Here is a 23,615-nt window from a genome sequence, read left to right on the forward strand (position 1 = left end):
TTCCTTTCTCCGATTTCAGAGGAGTCTTATTTTGATTATTATTTGTACTCTCTGTTGGCCAAATTCTTCCGAGTTGACTCTGCATTCTCTGATTGGTCCATTGCATCCAAGTTCTGTTATTGGGCTAAAATTACAAAGTTGTGGTAACGCGGTATTTCTGTTTTCCAGTTTCTGTTTTCTGATTGTAAATGCAGATATCCCGTCGGAAATGCAGACATTTTAGAGATAAACAATTGTATCTATTTTCCTACTCCTAAAAATGACTTTTCGATATCCCACAGTTTTATGTTTATAAACTAAAAAAAGCAGGTTTATTGTTGTGTCTCAGCTGAATGTAACAGTCGGTCTCTGTGTCTCCAAGTGCTCAAACATATGAACTATTGACCTTTCTTATCTATCCTCCCCTGGCAGAGAGCTGGACTTCCTATGCTGGATACACACCATGCGTTTCCGCGTCGAATGCGTCCGTCGATACGCATCGATTCGATTATTTCCGAGCATTTCCGAATGCGTTTTGATGATTTTTAGGTCGATTGCCATGTAAAGTATGGTAAATCGACCTAACGATCCATCGAAGCTTGAATCAGACATGTCAGAATTAATCGAATCGATGCATATCGACGGACGCATCGAGCGCGGAAACGCATGGTGTGAATCCAGCACTAGAGTAAAGTATTTTATGGCTGTAATTCCTTATCAGTAGTTCGACTGGGTCCCAACTGGAGAAAAACTGTCAGTTGCATTGTAGAATAATAACTCTTTTAGGTAGAGAAAGAAGAAAAGCTTCACAGCATATTTACAGTATTTGTGTGCAAGGTACTGTACATGCAGTACACATGCCTATCTCATCATGTCACATGTCACTTAAGGTTTCCTTTATGCAGGCTGTCTTGTGTTTCTATCTGTTTCTGTAACTATCTGAATCACAGGAATAAAACAAACACAAATCCTTGTTGGCTGGTAAGACACATGTTGTCATCTATCTACCTGTGTGGTACTCAGATTCAACTCTCTATCATTTGTAAAGAGGAAAAAAAAGGAATATTAGTTTTGAGAAAGACAACCCTAATGTACTGTAGACACCTATTATAATCTATTCTTTAAAAATGAGAGCATGTTACTTTCTGTCTATTTTGATAAGTTCATGAAAGAATGATGAATCTCAGACAGAATATTAATTGTCTCTAGGATGTGCAGTATTGTCAAAATCTGTTTTTGGAATTAGGGGCCAAAAATGGTGATGGACCATTGAACTGATGGCATGCTTGGCCAGGCCTTTTAGATGCTGGCACTGGCTAAGAAAGCTGTCATTTAGCTGCACAGGACTCGATTCCGATAATGTTTCTGGACAGGTGCATAGAATTGGCAAATAAATTATAGAGGAGAGTGCCATTCTCATATCCTTTAGTGGTTTTATCATTCACAGCATGGGATTGTTGGCTCAGAGTACAAGGCAGCCTCAGCCAGGATCCACTGCAGTCTGAACCAGACAAGTCAACATATTTCATATTAAACTCATGAACTCTGGAAATAATTAGAGACTAATGACACAAATATTTGGAGTGATCTCGAGAGAACAGTCCTTGGTAGATAGAGCATTGGGAAATTGCTTTATTGAGAGAGTTTATGAACTGCTGCATTTCAGAGTTGTGTGCACCCATTATGGCTTGTTTGCTGCTAGGTCTGACAGATGGTTGTTGAAAAGATGAAATACTGATCTGCTGTACAACCCGGTGCATTTCCTGGAGGGAGACAGTTAGCACTTAGAAGGGGGCACAGATTTAGAGAGACAATGGTTGGATATAAACTACAGAAAACAAATGCATGCCAAGATTGTCAGCTTTTGTATCAGACATGTTGCAGGTCATACACATGGCCTAAAACCCTAAATCAGTGCATACATATTTAACTTCACTATTCCAGCACAGTCTGAAGGAGTATGTTTTTTTTAATCTAGTTTTATTTTAATTTCTCTTCCAATCTTCTGTATTTCTTTTATAAAAGCACGGTATAAATGTTATTTGTCTTGTCGAAAAACAGAGAACATGTTATGTTCAAAACTAAAAAAAGAAAAACTTGATACAGTAAGTTTTCCCCAAACCATCAAAATAGTGCTTCATGGAAGGAATATTAAAACTTACTGTATCCAACCATGAATGGGTTTTGTACATTTCTGAGTGAACCTTTCCCATATTAACCTCCCTGTCGGTAAGCCTGACCTACGCTCGGGCTAGCTGCCGGAGAGGATCACATGGCCCCCAGAGGATTTTTATTAATAAAATTTGATTTATATGCTTAAACTAGCACTTGGCTAGCTAACCCTGCCCCCAAGTCCCTCCGCTCTCCCCCGATCACCGCCGTTATACGTACCCCCCAGGGATCCCGCGATGGCGCAGCCTCCCAATCAGCTCCAGGCTTCGCTATGGGGAGCATCAGGACTGCGCATGACGTCATGACATCAATGACATCAGACATCCTGTCCAATCATCGCCATAACGATGACTGAAGCTAAATGGTGAAGCTGCGGCTCTCGCAGGATCGCGGACGGGTAAATATTGCCAGCGGCAATAGGGGGATCAGAGCGGTGCCGGGGGACTTTGGGGCCATAGTTAGCCAGCGAAGTGCTAGCTTAAGCATCTAAATCAAATTTTATTTTAAAAAATCCTCCCGCAGACACAGCCTCTGAAACTGCGTACCGCCAGGGAGGTTAAAGCAAATTTGGGAAAGCCAGCCCTCTCTCTGACTAGGTTTGCTGTAGAACTATTAGACTATAAGCACAATGGCACATTTCTGGTAATAAAATTGGTAAATAAAAGAGAGCGAGAAAGAGAGAGAGAGAGAGAGAGAGAGAGAGAGAGAGAGAGAGAGAGAGAGAGAGAGAGAGAGGATACTTCTTTTTAAATTCACAAGTGGTATCCAAATTGGTTTTTCTATTGTCTAGCTGCAAATATTTTGATTTTCTACAACTGATTTGTAGTCCAATATATTTAGTAAAAGTTCCAAAACATTAACTTCACCCCTGTATACTATTTGGCTGTCAACATATGGGGAGATTGTTTTTTCCAGACCTGCAGCCATTAAACCTTTGTGACTGTAATGCAATTAATTTGTTCAGTGCAAACAGCACAAAAGAGGAAAGGTGCCAAAGAGAATAACATATTTAACATAGAAAAATTGAGGTAGCTTAACTCAACGTTAACACCACTTATGGTACAGGAAAACAAACATTTATTAGCACAAGGCGATGAGCCCAAACATCTCACTTCATCAAACCAGCAATCTGTGCCGGTGTATCACATATGCAAACATCGGGCACAGATTGTTGTCCTGATGAAGTGAGATGCTTGGGCTCTAGAAACTCATTGCCTTGTGCTAATAAATATTTTTACCTTTGAGGTGTGGTAGTGCCATCTTTGAGGTAAGCTTCCTCAATTTCTCTATTTTAAATATTTTATTTTCTTGGGCTCCTTTGTGGTTTTATAAAACTCCCCTCCTGAGGGGTGACCTTCTCGAGCCCCCAGGCTTTGCTTTTCTACTTCCAGAGAGCAACCAATGAATGGGTTCCGCCTGTACCTACCCAGAGACAGTTATTCTCTCCAAGCGCTTTTTGGATGGTTGCCCAGACTTTCAACCCACCTTTGTGAGTATCACAGCCTTTTTTTTTTCCTGGATCATCTCTAAACGTACTATGCCATCCGGGCTCCCGGTGTCTCTGTGTTTTTTTTCCATAAGGTGTACCTGCTCAACTACATAGTCTTAAGTGCAAACAGGTTTGGAGAGAGAAGGCAACCCTGTCTAGTTCACCTGAGTAGAATGACAGGCATTAAAATCCTTTCCCACTTTTTGCCACAAGTGTAACCAAACTTTATTTATAGTCAGTGTCACTTAGAGGCTGTTCCACTGAATCAAAAGTAGATTCAATATCAAGAAAAAATATTGCTCTATTATCAGAGTTTTGATGGAGGATCTGAAGATATGGACAATTCCAAAAATGTATTCATATCAGAAGTTTTTTTCCAGGCATGAATCCTGTTTTATCAGAGTCAATTAATTTTGACTTATGAACTTACTAAAGCTTGTTACTATGATAATAGCTAGAATTCACAAAGCTTTATTTAAAGTGACTTTGAATCCACATTTATTATTGTAATACAATTATTCTTCACTCACAACTGTGTTAGCATATATTATTTTTTTCATCTTAAAGCAAGGTGGTGCTGGTTTCTCACAAGTTGTACTGCTTGATGATTCTTCCCATGTTGGAAAACATAGCAATTGAATGTAATATGTTTCCTTGGCTCCTGAAGAGCTAAAGGTGGGACAAAACCAGTAAATTTGATTTCTTAAAGATAAAAATATATATTTTTACATGTAAGCATTACAGATTTGGGTGTAAGTCAGAAAGTGTGCTCTTATAGGGAATGAATTAATTTCGCTTTAATAATACAATTGGTTATAAGGCCTTGCAACCAGTGGCATCTTTTGCCCCATTTTATTGTAAATACAGCATGTACTTCAAATATTGAAGTTGGGGGAGAGGGGTCCATCTCCCGAGGTTAGATTAAACCAGTAGCCTCCCAATTATTTAAAAAAAATCTGCTCCAGCCTGCTGCACATGCCCATCCATGACAGAGCCCCCGTGCCTTATGACTTACATGCACATGTGCACCGCCACTTCCCTCTCCTTCACTGTCGCAAGTGGGCAGAGGTTTATGCTTTTCATGGCATGGACTCCGCTGCTGCACACACAGCTGCATCCATGCTGTGCATTACAACTGCTGATTACAAATACCAATACATATTAAGGACAGTTTTTGTATTGATGAAAGACCAAAAAGAGTGCTCACAGTATGCATATAAAGGAGAAGGTACTGCCCTGCCAGGACAGGTCTCATCTGAATTGGTGGGTTGTGGGTTTAGAACAACCATGAATAGTTTTCCCACTCTCGGAAGTTTGAAAACTCTGGAGAAGGAGCCAAGAGTCGGCACAGGAGTTCCAATGTGGAGACTAGCAGTGTCCGTCACAAAATCCTTTCAGCAGCAATTAGTGGCACTCTCTCATGCAGGGAGAGTGGATACCCTGTACGCATCAGCTTGTGTACCAAAAACCACTGCAATCACGTGCTTATAGAAGGAGTGTGCAGGGGGTTTGGTAAGTGAAGGAAGGGCAGTCCTGGTGTTTAGATAAAACTTTTATTGTATTTGTTTGTCACTCATTATGGAGACTTAATTTAAACATTCAGTTTCAGAGATGACTATTGGGTAGTCATCTTGTGTTTGGCTTATGTATTTGGCTTGTGTACCCTACTAATTGTCAACTCCTATGGCCTCCCACAGTAACTTGCTTTTTGCCATGTTAATATTTTCTTCCCAATACTTCTGCATTGCTGATTATACATTTAATCTGAATTCCTCATAAATGATCCATTTTGAGTTGAGTTTCCAGATTATATAATTAATTTTAATTAGTGTTAGTGTTTGAGTGTAGGTTTGACCTAAATAGCTTAGTTATCTGTAATCGTTCTCAATTCCTGATAGTCTTTTTTTATTTTTATTTTCGTGTCCCACTAATTAAATACACATTAATTGCATGCACACTTAATAAGCAAATATTAAATGTGTGTCTAATTAGTATGCACATATTTAATTAGCAAGACACAAAAATAAGTAAATAGACATTTAACAATTCAAAACCTCTATACATGAAACTGAGCTATTCCAGTTAAATGAACCCTTGAACACCATCACTATTCTTTAAGCCTATTTGTATGAGAAGCTCCAGAGGGGTCATTGCCTGATAGACCACACTGTAAATATTTTGATAAAAGCAACATATGCGATACACCAGAGCTAACACTAAAATTAATTCTTGAGGCAGAGGATTAGCTAGAAATACTAATGCTAAATATTTTCACACCTTTTCAATAACATTATTTTTAACCACTACCGAGTGCAAGGATTGTTAAGGTTCCTGACAGTTCTGGCATTTCAGCTGTGTCACTATTGATACAGCAATAACTTTTATGATACTTATGCCACCAAAGTGATCCATACATTTTTTTTTATCTGAATAACATAGGCTTTCTTTGGGTGATAATTTTTCCAAGAATTCTTTAATTGGCAATTAATAGGCGTAAATGCATAAAAATGTACTTCCTTTTTTTCACATAACAAGTAACACAGTTATAAAACATTGCACAACATATTTTTTGTCTTGATACCATATCTGCCATATTTTAATACTAGCTGCAGTGATGATGAGCATAAAGTTTGCATATTCATAGTTTTGCATTGTAATGCGCAATTAGGATGCAAAACATAATGCAAGATTTGGGAGAAAACGTAATTATTTTCGCTTGTAGCAGTAATCAGGTAGCGTAATTTTGTGTAATTCCTCAAAAATGTTGCATCATTTTGTGACAACTTTAGTTACTAACAAAGCCCCCATACATGTCATAATCACCAAAATCGCTATGTATGTCAAGGGGAATAATAGGATCATGTCAAGATGCAAAGGGAAAAGGGTTTTTAAAGAGATTCTGTAACCAATTTTACCCCGCCCCCCTTATCTTATCTGCAGCATGTAGTGTTACCTCTGCAGACCTCCTCATGTTAATCCTGGGGGTGTTCTGTCGCCCGTCTCTCTGTTATCCCCCTTTTCGTAGCTTTGTTGAGGCTTGTCGATGAGGGCGGCGGCATCTTCTGCAATGGGGTTGTCTAGTGCACGCCCAGTGCACGCCCATTGCAGATCAAGATGCGGCCCCTTCACGCTTTTGTAAAGTCCGCTCCAGTCTCTCCCATCTCAGTATATAAATCAGCGTCCCTACGCAGAGCATGTCTGCAAGCGAGGGAGCCGCTGAACAGCTGATCGGAGCTGCCGTCTCCAATCCAGTCTCTCCCATCTCTGCATATGATATCAATCACCGTCCCTGCACAGAGCATGTCTGCGAGCGAGGGAGCCGCTGAACAGCTGATCAGAGCTGCAGTCTCCAATCTATTCTCTCCCATCTCTGCATATGAATCAGTGTCCCTGCACAGAGCATGTCTGCGAGCGAGGGAGCCGCTGAGCAGCTGATCGGAGCTGCAGTCTCCAATCTATTTTCTCCCATCTCTGCATATGAATCAGTGTCCCTGCACAGAGCATGTCTGCGAGCGAGGGAGCCGCTGAGCAGCTGATCGGAGCTGCCATCTCCAATCCAGTCTCTCCCATCTCTGCATATGAGTCAGCGTCCCTGCGCAGAGCATGTCTGCGAGCGAGGGAGCCGCTGAGCAGCTGATCGGAGCTGCAGTCTCCAAGCTATTTTCTCTCATCTCTGCATATGAATCAGTGTCCCTGCACAGAGCATGTCTGCGAGCGAGGGAGCCGCTGAGCAGCTGATCGGAGCTGCTGTCTCCAATCTAGTCTCTCCCATCTCTGCATATGACTCAGTGTCTCTGCGCAGAGCATGTTTTTGCGGGTGAGGGAGCCACTGAACAGCTGATCGGAGCTGCCATCTCCGCCCCAGTCTCTCCCATCTCTGCATATGATATGAATCAGCATCCCTGCACAGAGCATGTTTGCGAGCGAGGTAGCCACTGAACAACTGATCGGAGCTGCACAGAACTTGTTCACGGCTCCAGACTGGAGTGCCTGTCTCCCCTACACACCGCTAGTTCCAGGGTCGCGGTCATTTTGATTGTTTTCTAAACAGTTTTTAAACTGTTTTTTTGGGGGCAATAATAGCGATGGTGAGCGGCGAGAATAGGGCAGATGGGACCAGGAGAGTAAGGTAATTCAAATAATATGATTCTTTCAACTTGCTTTTAAAAGTACAGATTGTCTTTAACCTGATGGGGACCGCCTAACGCCGATGGGCGTGGCCACAGCGGCAGCCCCAGGACCGCCTAACACTAATTGGCGTCAAGTCCTGGGGCTGCAGTTTCCCAGGGAACGGCCATGCACATGCGCGATTGTTCCCTTCCACTTCACCGTGAATAGCCTGCTAGCCACCGATCGCGGCTAGCAGGCTGTTTGTAAAGAAAAGGGGACAGAAATCCCCATTGTTTACATCAGTACAGTGCTGCGGTCCCTGGCAGCACTGTACGAGATCACAGATCCCCGGCCTCTGATTGGCCGGGGAGTGCTGTCCTCTCATAGGCTGATGCCTATGAGAGGCAGAACAGGATGGATCGCCGTCCTGTTCCAATTCAGAAAACGGAGGGGAGGAGGGAAGGGGAGGGAGAGAGAGCCTCATAGAGGCCAGAAAAAAAAAACACTGCCACTGCAATCGGACACCTCAGGCAGCATGTCCCCTTAGGGACAAAAAAAGGAGGTGAGTCCGATCGCTGGGCTCCATAGCTGGGCTGTGCAGGAGGCTGAAAAGCCTTCACAGCCCAGCATAAAAAAAAGTAGTCGTTAGGGGGGGTTAACACTGCAGTCCTCAAGTGGTTAAAATGTCATTATTCTGAGTCTAAAAAACATTTTTTCTTTTCATTTTTAAAATCAATTTTCTTAAAAAATACAAGTTCTTTTTGAAATCGTAATTATATATGGCCATAATTGTGATTACCTATTAGTGATGATGGCAATCTGCTAATTACAATTATGCAAAATTGCATGAAATGTTTCACAATTATGCCTACATGTAATTACAATTAGGACATTCAGTTGATTTTGCATATTCCTATCATAATTTTGAGTAATTACGCAAAATTTCATGTAATTTTGTGCTGACTTTAGCTGTTAATAGCAATTAATGTATGGGGGCCATACATACTATACTATGGCATCCTGGGAATAAGACAAAAAAAAAGACCTTGTAGTTTTTGAGAAAGTCAATTTTGAAAATACAAAGGAAAAATGAAACTGTAATTTTTCTCTGCATTTTCAAAATTGATTTTCTCAAAAGCAACAAATCTTTTTGAATTCTTTTTTTGCCTTATCCCCACTATTCCCCTTAACAAACCAGCAATTTTGGTGATGATAGCATGTATGGGGGCTTTGCCTTTAACGGCTAAATTCAGAATTAAATTATGTAACAATTATGTAAAATTGCAAAACTACAGTTCTGGATAATGTTTACTAATAAAATTAATTATGATTTTCCCCAATTTTTTGCATTATGATTTTGCATTGTTATTGTGAATTACAATTGTGAAATTCATGTTCATTACTAAATAGCAATCAAATCTAATAACATGTCAAAGAATAATATATCATAGAAGTGGTCATCAGAATGTATGATAGCACTTACCTAATCTTTTTACACCTTTGATTTGAGCCATGCAGTTATAAAAAAGTCTTAAAGCGGAATGAAACCCAGCATTTCTTCTTTGCTCTAAAACATTATTTACAGCGTATTATAAACTACCACCATTTTTCTTTTTTTACTAGAACAGCATTCAAAGGATTAAACACAGGACTTAAACGCTCCCCTGCTGGGAAAGCTGGAAGCATCTGAACTGGAGATAATGTTATCTTGTATTTAACTGTATCAAGTGAGGAATGTAAACAAACACTTCTCTGACACTGCAGACCCCTGAACACAGACAGGCACTCAGAAAGCATTTCTGCTTATATTTCAAGATGAAAAAGAACAATTATGAATAAAATACAAAGTCAGCTCTCAGAGCAAAAAATTGTACTTTGGGAACTTGTAATTTCTAAATAATACGTATGCACAAAAGCAAATATGATAATCATATGGCACAGAAAAAGTAGAAAAACATGTTGTTATTGAATATTATGTCAGGGTTTTATACCGCTTTAATTTCTCTACTTAATAAACGTAGTAGTAGTAGTAGTAGTAGTGGTAGCAGCAGCAGCAGCAGCAGCAGTGTTATTATTATTATTATTTTTTAATGTATTTATATAGAGCGAGGTGCATAGTACAAAACAACATATTGTGGAACATATATGCAACAGAAGGTAAAGACACTGTATGATCATGACATTCAGCATTTATAATAGATTTTGATCTTGATGTCTACTGAATTTGACCATATTGTATTGTCAAAGATGAAGCCTGCTCATTTTAACAACAATGCTTTGCAGTAGACTGAGCCTACTGATTCTGACCATAACACAAAATGGTAGACCAAGCCTTGATCTAGACCATAATGCATTTCAGTTTAGATGATTATAGCTATTATATTGTTATAGCCGGTACAAAAACTTGTTTTTCAAACTTTTTTCGCGAAATTGAAAATGTATAAGCTCACATATTTTTATTAAAGTTACTAGAAAGCTTTGGACATTACTAGGCATGGTCAATGAGATGCAAATCATTTTGAGTTGATGCAGGATTATGCAAAATGTGTATGCACATTTATACAGCTAGAAAATGGAACAATTGAATTTTACTTCAACAGGAGTTGATTGGTTTATGTTCAAGGTGCGTTAATTTGCATACACAATTTGCATAATGCTGCATCAACTCAAAATTATTTGCATCCTGTTGACCATCCCTAGACATTACAATTTGCAGTAACACAGAAAGGTTAAGGAAGAGCTCTTACCAGTGGTACATATAACTAACTTGCTATTAATAATGATACACACTGTATATCTAATAATAAATATATCTTACAAAAGTATATTTGTATATATTCAGCTTCATGTAAACAGTAAGTTTCTACCATAGTCTATTACTGTAAGTCAGTTAGGCAATGTGTATATCAAATTTTATGATATCCGTGTAAAGCCAAGCATACATCTAAAGCATTGAGAGGAAAAATCTAAGCGCTGTGGAACCAAACAGCACCTGACTTATATTATTATTATTTAGTATTTATATAGCACCAACATCTTCTGCAGTGCTGTACAGAGTATATCGTCTTGTCACTTAACTGTCCCTCAGAGGGGCTCACAATCTAATCCCTACCATAGTCATATGTCTATGTATGTATTGTGTAGTGTATGTATTGTAGTCTAGGGCCAACTTTTGGGGGAAGCCAATTAACTTTTGCGGGAATCATAGGATTCCTGTGTCTCAGTACTTTAAAAATACCCAGAGTAGTTCCTAATCAATCAAAGAAAACAGGCCCTCAGGTAGCTACAGTAATACTTTTTTAACTTTATTTAAATAAATCTCACCATTGTTTTTAAATCTAATAATAAAAATCATCCAGGTACAAGTTAAACTTTTTCCAATTTGAAGTATTAAATTACAGAAGAATAGTGAGATTTACAGAAATTAATCTAGGGTGATTGAAGAGCGTGTTACTATAGCTACCTGGCCAATTAAGAACCACCTCAGGGTCACTTTAAGGGGAAAGTTCTATTTCAAAGGTAAAAAAAAATAATCAAATGTTCCACATAGCTGGTAAAAGCCTAATCATTAAAAAGCATCTACAGTATTGCACTTACTAGAGTTATGAATAAACAATAGCATCTCAATTGTAATGTGTGATGATGTTCCTGATTCATTAGTACACATACCATACATACTGCCAAATACTATACAGCACATTTTGAAATATACAGTCCTTCCTCAGGGATAAGCAGTCTGTATGCCATTCAAAAGGTTCCATTCTTTTAGCAATCTGAACATTTAAATTGGTCATTAAAATAAATAAAACAAAAGACAAGTTCCACGCCGAGTATGAATGAATGACAGTAAGCACACAGCCATGTCCTGTCACCTTTGGCTTCTTGGCGCATGTCCCCCCCCCCATCTACCATCCTTCACTATTACCATCATCACTAAAGAAGCAAGAAAGTGACATCATATGCTCCCCATGCTTCCTCCCGTGACCCACCACACATCCCCGTGATCTTGTACCTGCACATGAGAAGGCTCAATGGGATGCCCCCCTTCTTGTGGCCACATACTCCCATCTCATGTCAATGCATTTACTGAAATGCGGTGGTAGCAGCGATGACAAAGTAGATAATGCAAATGTGTATAATATAGGAGTTATAGTGAGACAGGGTACTGACAGGGTCCCAAGTCGTCAGACTGGGCGATATCCACTCTCAAGCAGCGGCCACAAACACAGGAGCTCCTCAAGGTTGCGTACTGTCACCATTGCTGTTCTCCCTCTACACAAACAATTGTAGGTCTGAGGCAGACTCTGTCAAGGTCATCAAGTTCGCTGATGACACCACCATCGTTGGCCTTGTCACCAAGGATAATGTCCGAGAGTACTGTCAGCAGGTGGAGAGAATTTGCAACTGGAGCAAGGAGAACAGGCTGGTGCTAAACACCGAAAAAACCGTTGAGTTAATCATTGACTTCAGGAGGTCTGCTCCCTCCCCTCCTCCAATCTACATTGGTGGCAGCGAGGTAACCAGAGTGTCCTGCGCCCGGTTTCTAGGTACTACCATCTCCTGTGACCTAAGCTGGAAGCCCAACATCACTGCCACTCAACGGAAGGCACAACAAAGACTCTTCTTCCTCCGCCAGCTGAGAAAGCTCGGCATGACTCAAGAAATTCTAACCAGATTTTACTCCGCCACCATTGAGTCGATCCTCTGCTCTTCCATCTTGGTGTGGTATGCTGGCGCCACTGTCAATGATAGGGACAAACTACAGAGAGTTATCCGGTCAGCTGAGAGGATCATTGGGTGCCCCCTCCCCTCACTTGCCCTACTATACAACAAAAGACTTAAATCCAGGGCATTGAGGATTGCAAATGATTCCTCACACCCAGGCCATCGCTACTTCAGCATCCTGCCCCTGGGCCGGAGACTACGAGCCATCTCCACTAAGACCACGAGACACAGGAACTCGTTCTTCCCCTCGGCAGTCAGCCTCCAAAACTCCCTCCACATTCTGCCATCAAGCAAGCTCTAACGTACGGCGAGGCCGGCGGCGCTACCGCTGAACAGCCGACCAGCCCACAAGACTAACTATTAGACATCTCAGTGACACACTGGGAATGTGATGTGTATTACAATGTAATGTTAATCTGATGTCTGTTGTGTGTCTCTCTCTATGTATTCTTTCTGAGCTATTGTACTGTGCCAAAAACAATTCCGGGCATGACCCCTCATGCTTGGCGAAATAAAATGATTCTGATTCTGATTCTGATTCTGCAGCCATCCCTCTATCAGCTGAGGTGTTCCTCTCATTCCTCAGCTGTCTGGCTGGCTCTGTTCCTTTCACTTCCTCAGAATCACATGAGCTTCTGAGGCTATTGTATATGTTACGGCCAGAACCCAAAGTGTGGCCACTTTGCGTTCTGGCTGGCCACTTCAGGTTCTGGCCGGTCAATGTGCGAAGTGGCCGCTGCGCTATGGCCAATGTTAGAAATGGAATGTTTCCTGTTAAGATTAACGTATTTTCTGTCCATCTCTGGCCAAATGTAGCAAAAGTTAGTTAATTTAATGAAATGAAGCCGGCGGCAATGTAACGGATGAAGCCGCCGGCTTCCATTCTCTCTCCTCCCCCCCTGCCTCTCTCTCTCTCTCTCTCCTACGCGTGTCCCCGAGAGTCGATCGTGGCTGCAGGGAAGCAGAGCGGGGAGCACTGCAGACATCGCTTCTGCCAGCACTCGCTCTGCAGGAACGAACAACAGGATTGCCTGCCGCAACGAACGACTCTGGGGGGACACGCATGTCCCCCCCTCCCCCCGACAGCATTGGGGAGGGGAGGAGAGAGCAGAAGCCGTCGGCTTCATCCATTACATTGCCGCCGGCTTCATTTCATTAAATTAACTAACTAACTTTTGCTACCTTTGGCCAGAGACGGCCAGAAAATACATTAATCTTAACAGGAAACATTCCATTTCTAACATTGGCCGCAGCGCAGCAGCAACTTCGCACATTAACCGGCCAGAACGCGAAGTGGCCGGCCAGAACGCGAAGTGGCCACACTTCGGGTTCTGGCCGTAACATATACATGAATGGGAGTAGGTGATTCTGGAAGAAGAAAGTAAAGTGCAGAGCAGAGGTTGCAGTTTAAATGGTATTAGGAGACTAGTGAGGAGATGTACTGGAGAGAGTGATTGTGGAGAGCCTTGTAGGTTAGAGTTAAAAGTTTGAAGAAAATCCTCTGGTTAATTGGCATCCAATGAATAGCTTGAAAGAGAAGAGCAGCAGATGATGAACAAGAATAGGAGTGGATGAGTCATATGGCTGAGTTTAATATAGACTGGAAGGATGCAGGTCTGTAAGTATCTAGGCCACCAAGCAAAATATTACAGTAATCATGGCAAGCTATTGTGGGCATGCGCCAGTATTTTATTGGTGTCACATGGAAGAAATGGTTGCATGAGAGATGTTTTTGAGTTGAAGATGCCGAAGGTGGTTAGAGAGTGACTGTGTGGGATATATGAGAGAGAAGAATCAAATATTACCCCCAAAAATGTGCTTGGGGAACTGAGGTTATAGGGGTGTTATTGGCATTCAATGTCCTAGCAGACAGAGCAGAGGCTAGAGACAGTGGAATGTGATCAGTTCTATTTTACTCATGTTAAGTTTTAAGAAGATGCCATGAAAAAACAAAAATACACCAGACAGGCAGTCAGGAATGAAGTTTTCCCCAAGGAGATACTTTTTAATCTTCTCTCCAAATAATTTTTCAGCATTTTGCTTTTGAAAAAGACTTTCCCAATGTTGCTGGTGTCATAGCAGCCGTAGCAGTTGCTATGGGGCCCTGGAGCATAGGGGGCCCAGGTGGTACTTAATGTATTCACTGTTAACTTTCTTTTGTATCTTCACCCTCTGACTTTGTCTCAGTGCCCATGAACTATGTGCAGTGTTTATTGCATGAGAATGTAAATTGCCCAATTAACTCATTACCATAGGGTGGAGCAGGTGGCAATGCTTATGAATGGCTACATCTAAGGGCCCCATGAAAGTTTTGCTATGGGGCCCCATGATCTCTAGCTATGCCACTGGTTGGTGGCTTAAAAAGTATTTTTGATAAGTTGTTAAAATCTCCTGGGAGAAAATTCAGTGAAAAGTTCATTGAATATGGTCCATTAACCCTTGTGGTGTATGCTGAAAAAAAAACGTGTCCAGTGACTCTACACCATGGGAAATCCCATGCCAACCATGACAGACTCAACAGTATACAAGCATAAGAATGTATTTTTAATAGGATAGACTTCCCATCTAGAGTCTACTAACGTATGTTCTCTGAAAAAAGTTAAAAGACACACAGAAGTGAAAAGCATATGGAGGCTGCCATATTTATTTCATTTTTAACAATACCAGCTGCCTGGCTTCCTGCTGATGTATTTGGCTACAGTAGTAGTCTGAATCACACACCTGAAAAAAGCATGGGGCTAATCCAGTCAAACTTCAGTCAGAATTAGAAACACCTGATTGGCATTCTTGTTTAGGGTCTATGGTTAAAAGTATTGGAGGACAGGACAGCAGGACAGCTAAAGAATACCCATTGTTTAAAGAGACACTGAAGCGAAAAAAAATGATGATATTATGATTTGTATGTGTAGCACAGCTAAGAAATAAAACATTAAGATCAGATACATCAGTGTAATTGTTTCCAGTACAGGAAGGGTTGAGAAACTCCAGTTGTTATCTCTATGCAAACAAGCCATTAAGCTCTCCGACTAAGTTAGTCGTGGAGAGGGCTGTTATCTGACTTTTATTATCTCAACTGTAAGTGAACTGTTTACTTTTTCTCTGCTAGAGGAGAGGTCATTACTTCCCAGACTGCTCTGAAAGACTCATTTTGAATGCTGAGTGTTGTGTAATCTGCACATATTATAGAATGATGCAATGTTAGAAAAAAACACTATATACCTGAAAATAAAAGTATGAGAATATTTTCTTTGCTGCTAATCTTCTAGTAATTATTCATAGTACACAACCAATTCACTATATCATTTTTTTTTTCGCTTCAGTGTCTCTTCAAAAGGAAAACAAAAATATGGCCACCTCCATATCCCTATCAGTTCAGGTACTGTATACTTTAAAACTAAATTTGATAGGAACTGGTTTATCCTTGCTGTTTTACCTTTACCATAGGGTTTACAAGATGTAAATTTCCATGCAATATTAATTGCCCTTCTCTAATATCTTTATCTGTAACTCTGATTCCTTCAAACGGCATCAGCTTTCTCTTGGGCAGCAAACTTTGATTTGAAATTGTAATAGATTTACCTGCAACTCCCTCTACTAATATCATTACTCTACATTCCTTTGAGTAACTTTTTTGTTCACGAAGGATTAAGGCCAGAAACCCACTAGGAACGATTTTCTAAGCGTTTTGCGATTTGAAAGCTCTTGCTAATGTAATGCAATGGGTGTGATCCCACTTGAGCGATGTGATTTTACAAAAATCCCCCATAGCATTGCATTAGCAAGAGCTTTTTCAAATCAATCACAATTAGAAATCTCTCCTAGTGGGTTTCTGGCCTAATGTTGTGTACACTGGCTAGATGAAACTTGGCTGAGGCAGTTGTTTTTGGCAGCTTCAGCCAAGTTTCATCTAGTGTGTGTGCACAGCTTTATCCTGAAAATCTAGCATGTGTATAGTGGCCTCCAATGCCCCCCTCCCCCCAGAGCCTTGGCCAGAAATCAGCCCATCAGATCAATTTGGTTGCACACTAGCCAAAAGCATTGTTCTCCCCACTCACCCTGCCTGCTGCATGACATAACTCATGCACTGCTCCATTGGCCCTCGACCCCATGCATAGCAACAGGATGTGTTGCTAGCCTGCAGCCTAGTTACATATCTGTACAGCCTCTGCTCTGCATTGTTCATATCCCTTCCTGGCAATATACCTTAAACATGGGTACGAGGCTTAAAGTGTATCTTAAGGGGAAAAAAGTGCCCCTAGGGGGTACTTACCTCAGGAGGAGGATAGCTCTGGATCCTAAAGAGGCTTCCCCCATTTCCTTACCAGATGGATACAGCTCTAGGATCACTGAAGATCCACCGCTTGTCAGCGGTGCACAGAGGTGCAGTAGTGGCTTTCTGATGGACTCTGGTAGAAATAGTCTAATCGGATCGGATCCGTTCAACTTTAAGGTGCAAGCCATTTATGCCTGTGCAGTAAAGCAGACCCAATCAGGCTTGGCTATTTCTGTTAGAGCCCCCTGCGGAGAGCCACTTCTGTACCTGCGCCATCAGGCAAAAATAAATATTATTGTCAGCTTGTGCTCCGTGTTGCTAGTGCTGGATCGGGCTGGCGGAGGGAGATTAGGATCCAAAGGCTTCCCCCTCCCGAGGTAAGTAGGAATCCGTTGAAAAGGTCGCCTGAGCTATCTGTATTAACCAGCCTGGCGGTATGGACGAGCTCAGCTCATCCATTACCGCCGGAGGCTGCCGCTCAGGCCCTGCTGGGCCGATTTTCCTCAAATAAAAAGCAGCACACGCAGCCGGCACTTTGCCAGCCGCGTGTGCTACCTGATCGTCGCCGCAGTGCGGCGATCCGCCGCGTGCAGCGGTGAAAGAGGGTCCCCCCAGCCGCCGGAGCCCAGCGCAGCCGGAACAAATAGTTCCGGCCAGCGCTAAGGGCTGGATCGGAGGTGGCTGACGTCATGACGTCGGCTGACGTCCATGACGTCACTCCGCTCGTCGCCATGGCGACAAGGCAAGCAAAAGAAGGAAGACTGCTCATTGCAGCCTTCCTTGTTAATTCTGATCGCCGGAGGCGATCGGAATTACGCTTCAGGAGCGCCCTCTAGTGGGCTTTCATGCAGCCAACTTTCAGTTGGCTGCATGTAATAGTTTTTTTTATTATTTAAAAAAAAAACTCCCGCAGCCGCCCTGGCGATCTTAATAGAATGCCAGGGTGGTTAAAAGGGCACCTCCATAGACTTCAGTGTTATTTCTGCACATATAGGCTAAAAGGTGGTTAAAAGGGTGCCTGAGTTTGTTTTTTTGACTACAAGGTTTTTGATTTGGCTACAAAAGGATGCCCCTTTGTAGCCCATATTTTTCTTTTTGGCTACAATGTTTTTGATTTGGCTTCAAAAGAGCACCCCTTTGTAACCCATATTTTTGATTTGGCTACAAGGTTTTTGATTCTACTACAAAAGGGTGCCTTTTTATAGCTGAGATTTCTGAATCGGGGGTGCAGGGAGGGTTAGGATTAGGCATCACAAGCAGGGGGGGTTAGGGTTAGGCACAAATAGGGGGGGGGGGGGGTCTTAGGGTAAGGCACCACCAGGGGAGGGTTCTGTATGAGAGTAGGGAGAAGTTAGGTCAAAATAATCACCAGGGGGTCTTAGGGTTAGGCACCACAAGACAGGGTCTAAGGCAGTGGTGTAGATAAGGAGCTGTGGGCCTCAATGCAAGTATTACACTGAGGCCTCTCAAACACTCTATATGTAACAACTGATATGGCGCACCAAAACCTGCCAAGGACAACCACAGTGCCAGAGGTGTAAGAAGGGGATAGGGAACAGTTTGTTAATGATTACTGCTATTCAAAGTATCTATAGAAGTGATTATTACCAGCACAGGACCAATAAAGAGCTAATACTGAATGGTGTGTCAGGGTTAGTCACCACCAGGGAGGTTAGGCACCACCAGGGGAGGGTTCTGTGTGAGAGTAGGGAGAAGTTAGGTCATAGTAATCACCAGTGGGTCTTGTCTTAGGTTTAGGCACCACCGGGGGGTTAGAGTTAGGCACCACCAGGGGGATTAGGGTTAGGCACCAACAGTGGGGTCTTAGGGTTAGGCTAAACTAGCGTTTTGGCTACACCAGGCACCCTTTGTAGCCGAATTTGGCATATGGGCTACACCAGGCACCCTTTGCAGCCGAATTTGGCATATGGGCTATACCAGGCACCCTTTGTAGCTGAATTTGGAATATGGGCTACACCGGGCACCCTTTGTAGCCGTATTTGACATTTAACCTACACCAGGCACCCTTGCAGCCGAATTTGGCAGATGGGCTATACCAGATGCCCTATGTAGCCAAATTTGGCATATGGGCTACACCAGGCGCCCTTTGTAGTCGAATTTGGCTTTTTTGTCTATATCAGGCGCCCTTTTTACAGGCGCCCTTTTCAAATTTACACGGTAAGTACCCCCCAGGAGTACCTTTTTCCTTAAGGTTTACTTTAAATTTCTGTGTATAGAACACCATTATTATACCCTGACCTATATTCAATTCTCCTGCATTTTCTCTCAGGTGATATTTTAACACCTTATTGTAACGATTGGTGTAAGCTAAACAGATTTTCTGATTATTGGTGATCTGCAGTATCACCAATAATACAGATGCTATACCTGATTATGTGGTGATCTGCAGAATCACCAATAATGCTAGTATAGCCAGACACAGGACTACCAATGTGAAATAGTGTTTGGTGCAACAGTAATGAGGAATAGTCTCCCGAGGAGCGGGTGATTCAGACAATACTGCAGCCTCTGATCACCTGAGGAGCAGGCGAGTCAGGCTGTATTGTAGTCAGTGGACACCTGTGGAGCAGGTATCACCAACTGAGCTACAGAGAATGATCACCTGAGGAGCGGATGATTAAGACTATACTGCAGCCAGTGGACACCTGAGGAGCAGGTGTTACAGACAGTGCTGCAAAGGATATTCACCTGAGGGACAGGTGATAAAGACTATACTGCAGCCAGTGGACACCTGAGGAGCAGGTGTTACAGACAGTGCTGCAAAGGATATTCACCTGAGAAGCAGGTGATTAAGACTACACTGCAGCCAGTGGACACTGGAGGAGCAGGTGTTACAGACCGAGCTGCAGTTGAGCTTCACCTGTGGAGCAGGTGCAAAGCCACAGATCCCTTGCCAGTGGCTAGGCCCACTGGTGAGGCAAGAAAGGTCAGACAAGCAGAGTAGGCAACGTACGGACAGATAAGGTACAAAGACAGAAGACTGATTCAGTGTTAGGTTCAGGCAGGGTCGGCAACATGAATCAGATGGGCAGAGGTACAGAGTCAGTAAGCAGGAGAATAGTCAATGAAAGCAGAAGGTCATAACAGACAATACAATAAACTAGTACTTTAAGCTATCAACAGAATCTGGCTAAGTGTGGATCCCCAGCTCCGGCTGGTTCTAGCACACTTTGGGATCTGACTAGGTCTGAGCGCTCACACGTTAGCATTTGCAACAGCAGACACGGGACAACTGACAGACTACCACTATATATACATAGCAGCTCCGCAGCGCCGCCCCAGTCACTCAGCCAATCTGAGATAGCGTTCGGAGTCAGCTGACCTGGCAGATCAGCTGACTCCCCTTCTATTCGCATAAAGGTCCTGTCGCCTGGCGCGCGCGCGCGCGTAGCCCTCAATCTATGTGCAATAGAAGGACCAGGCAGAGCACCAGCATGTAACTGCGTGGCCGAAGCCGCCGGCTGATACGCGGAGATAGCCACCATGCCGCTTGTCTCCACGGCGGCATCTCCGCTATCCATTACACTTATCAACACAATGCATTTTAAGCCACTAGTAGCAAGCAAGAAAATACTCAGAATAATTTTGACAGTACTTTTCCATGTACTTTTTGGTACATTTTCATTTGCAGAGTGCTGAAGTCTTTTAACCTGCTGGGTGGTATGGACGAGCTCAGCTCGTCCATTACCGCTGGAGGCTGCCGCTCAGGCCCTGCTGGGCCGATTTTGGTCAAATAAAAAGCAGCACACGAAGCCAGCACTTTGCCAGCCGCGTGTGCTAGCTGATCGCTGCCGCATCGCGGCGATCCGCCGTGTGCAGCGGCGAAAGAGGGTCCCCCAGCCACCCGAGCCCAGCGTAGTCGGGACAAATAGTTCCGGCCAGCGCTAAGGGCTGGATCGGAGGCGGCTGACGTCAGGACTTGGCGACGAGGTAAGCAAAACAAGGAAGGCTGCTCATTTCGGCCCTCTAGTGGGCTTTCATGCAGCCAACTTTCAGTTGGCTGCATGTAACAGTTTTTTTTTAATTAAAAAAAAAACCTTCCGCAGCCGCCCTGGCGATCTTAATAGAACGCCAGGGAGGTTAAAACAAAAGATGGATATTATCTCCTGGGAGAAAAAATGAATTGAATTTCTTTTTGGGCTACTATTGTTGGACATATACAGTAATATTAAGACATCCTTTGTGAATTATTTAGAGTGCAAAACTCCCAAATGATTTTCTTACAGGATGAGATCTGGGCACTTGTTCTTTTATACTTTGAAGAACTTAACAATTATGTATAGGCTATACAAACTTAAAACATTATTATTACATAATCATCATCATTAGGAATCTGAAAGTAACAAATTTTTAGAAAAACTCTACATAAGCTGCATAACTTAGAGAGGTAAGTAAGAGTTGATCAGTACAGCCCTTCATATTTTGTTCTTTTTAAAAAAATCCAATAACTCTTTAAAGTTATGTATTTAATCACTTGAACAGGCTCTGATGAAAGAGTGTGCCACAGTTTTACAGCCTTCATGGTGAAGAAATCTTAAGGCAACCGAAGGTCAAACCTTTTTCCTCCAACCTCAAGGTTAAACTTCTGTTGATGGATCTACTTCAAAGCTTTTTTTTTTCTTGGTTTCTGACTAATTCTCCTGCCAGTTGTCCAAATGCTTACTTATCAACAGATGTCAAAATTGAGGTAGATCTCAAATAGCATATACAATAGAAAAGAAAACATACTTTGATGGATGATGATAGATTTGGATCAGTGGCGGACACAGCCAGCAGTGGGCCCCTGTGCAAAATATCAATTGTGGGGCCCCCGGCAAGAAATGGGCGTGGCTATAACCTAAAAATGGGTGTGGATAGAACCTGCGGCGCTCAGCGGCGCGGCAAAAAATGGGCGTGGCAATGACCGCAAAAGGGCAGAGCTAACTGTAATTTAAAGTGATCCCGGGGTGAGAGTGATATGGAGGCTGCCATATTTATTTCCTTTTAAACAATACAAGTTGCCTGGCGGCCCTGCTGATCTATTTGGCTGCAGTAATAAACTGAATTACACCAGCAACAAGCATGCAGCTTAATCTTCTCAGTTCTGACAATATTGTCAGAAACCCCTGACCTGCTGCATGCTTGTTCAGGGTCTATGGTAGAAAGAATAAGAGGCAGAGGACCAGCACGGCAACCAGGCAACTGGTATTGCTTAAAAGGAGAGAAATATGGCAGCCTCAATATTATTCTCACCTCAGGTTCCCTTGAAAAGTGCAACGCAAAGACAGTGGGCCCAAGTTTTGGTGACCCTTTCCCCAGAAAATTCACATAATTGTGCAGGTTTTCTCAAGAAAATACACATAATGTGAGCAGATTTGCCCAGAAAATACATTCAATCATGTCGGCAGATATGCCCAGAAAATACGTGCAATGATGTCGGCAGATATGCCCAGAAAATACATGCAATGATGTCGGCAGATATGCCCAGAAAATACGTGCATTCATGTCGGCAGATATGCCCAGAAAATACGTGCAATCATGTCGGCAGATATGCCCAGAAAATACGTGCAATCATGTCGGCAGATATGCCCAGAAGATACGTGCAATCATGTCGGCAGATATGACCAGAAAATACGTGCAATGATGTCGGCAGATATGCCCAGAAAATACGTGCAATGATGTCGGCAGATATGCCCAGAAAATACGTGCAATCATGTCGGCAGATATGCCCAGAAAATACGTGCAATCATGTCGGCAGATATGCCCAGAAAATACGTGCAATCTTTTCGACAGATATGCCCAGAAAATACGTACAATCAAGTCGGCAGATATGCCCAGAAAATACGTGCAATCAAGTCGGCAGATATGCCCAGAAAATACGTGCAATCATACGTGCGATGACGGGTACATGAACTTAGCAGCAGTTAATTCAGCAGTTGACATCAACAGGGAACTTTGAGTAAAGCCCTGTCTCCTAATAAAAAATGATGCGCTATTTACTATACATATAGAAGATATTAGATAGTGAGCTCCTCTGAGCACAGTCAGTGTCGTGACTATGTACTCTGTAAAACGCTGCAGAAGATGTCAGAGCTATATAAATACATAATAATATGATAAGACATTCAACTATGACTATGGTAGGAGTAGTGTGAGCTCCTCTAAAGGACAGTGAGCGACATAATGATGTACTCTGTAAACAATAACAACAATAACAATAATATTTATATAGCGCTTTTCTCCCTGGGGACTCAAAGCACTGTGACCCTGCATTATGCAGTCTCAAAGCCTAGGGAAAAGAGGTGAGTTTTTAGCCTTTTTTTAAAGCTGTCCAGAGAAGGAGCCTCTCGTACTGATTGTGGAAGTGAGTTCCATAGAGTAGGGGCTGCATAGGAAAAAAAAAGGTGCTGCAGGTGGGTGGGTGGGTGGGCTAAACGATTAACTGGTGGGGAGGGTGGGTGAGCTAAAAGATTATCTGGTCGGGAGGGTAGGTGGGTGTGTGGGCTAATAAAATTACCTGTGAGGGTGGGTGGGCTAAAATATTACCTTTGAGGGTGGGTGGGCTAAAAGATAACCTGTGATGCAAAAGATTACCCATGAGGGTGGGTGGGCTAAAAGATTACCGGTGAGGGTGGGCTGTAGGGTTACCTGGGTCTGGGTGGGTGGACTGTAGGATTATCTGGGTGGGCTGTAGGATTATCTGAATGGGTGGGTGGGCTGTAGGATTACCTGGGTCTGGGTGGGTGGGCTGTAGGATTACCTGGATCTGGGTGGGCTGTAGGATTACCTGGATCTGGGTGGGCTGTAGGATTACCTGGGTCTGGGTGGGTGGGTGGGCTGTAGGATTATCTGGGTGGGTGGGCTGTA

This window comes from Hyperolius riggenbachi, chromosome 6, assembly GCF_040937935.1.
Source record: "Hyperolius riggenbachi isolate aHypRig1 chromosome 6, aHypRig1.pri, whole genome shotgun sequence".
Classification (NCBI taxonomy): domain Eukaryota; kingdom Metazoa; phylum Chordata; class Amphibia; order Anura; family Hyperoliidae; genus Hyperolius; species Hyperolius riggenbachi.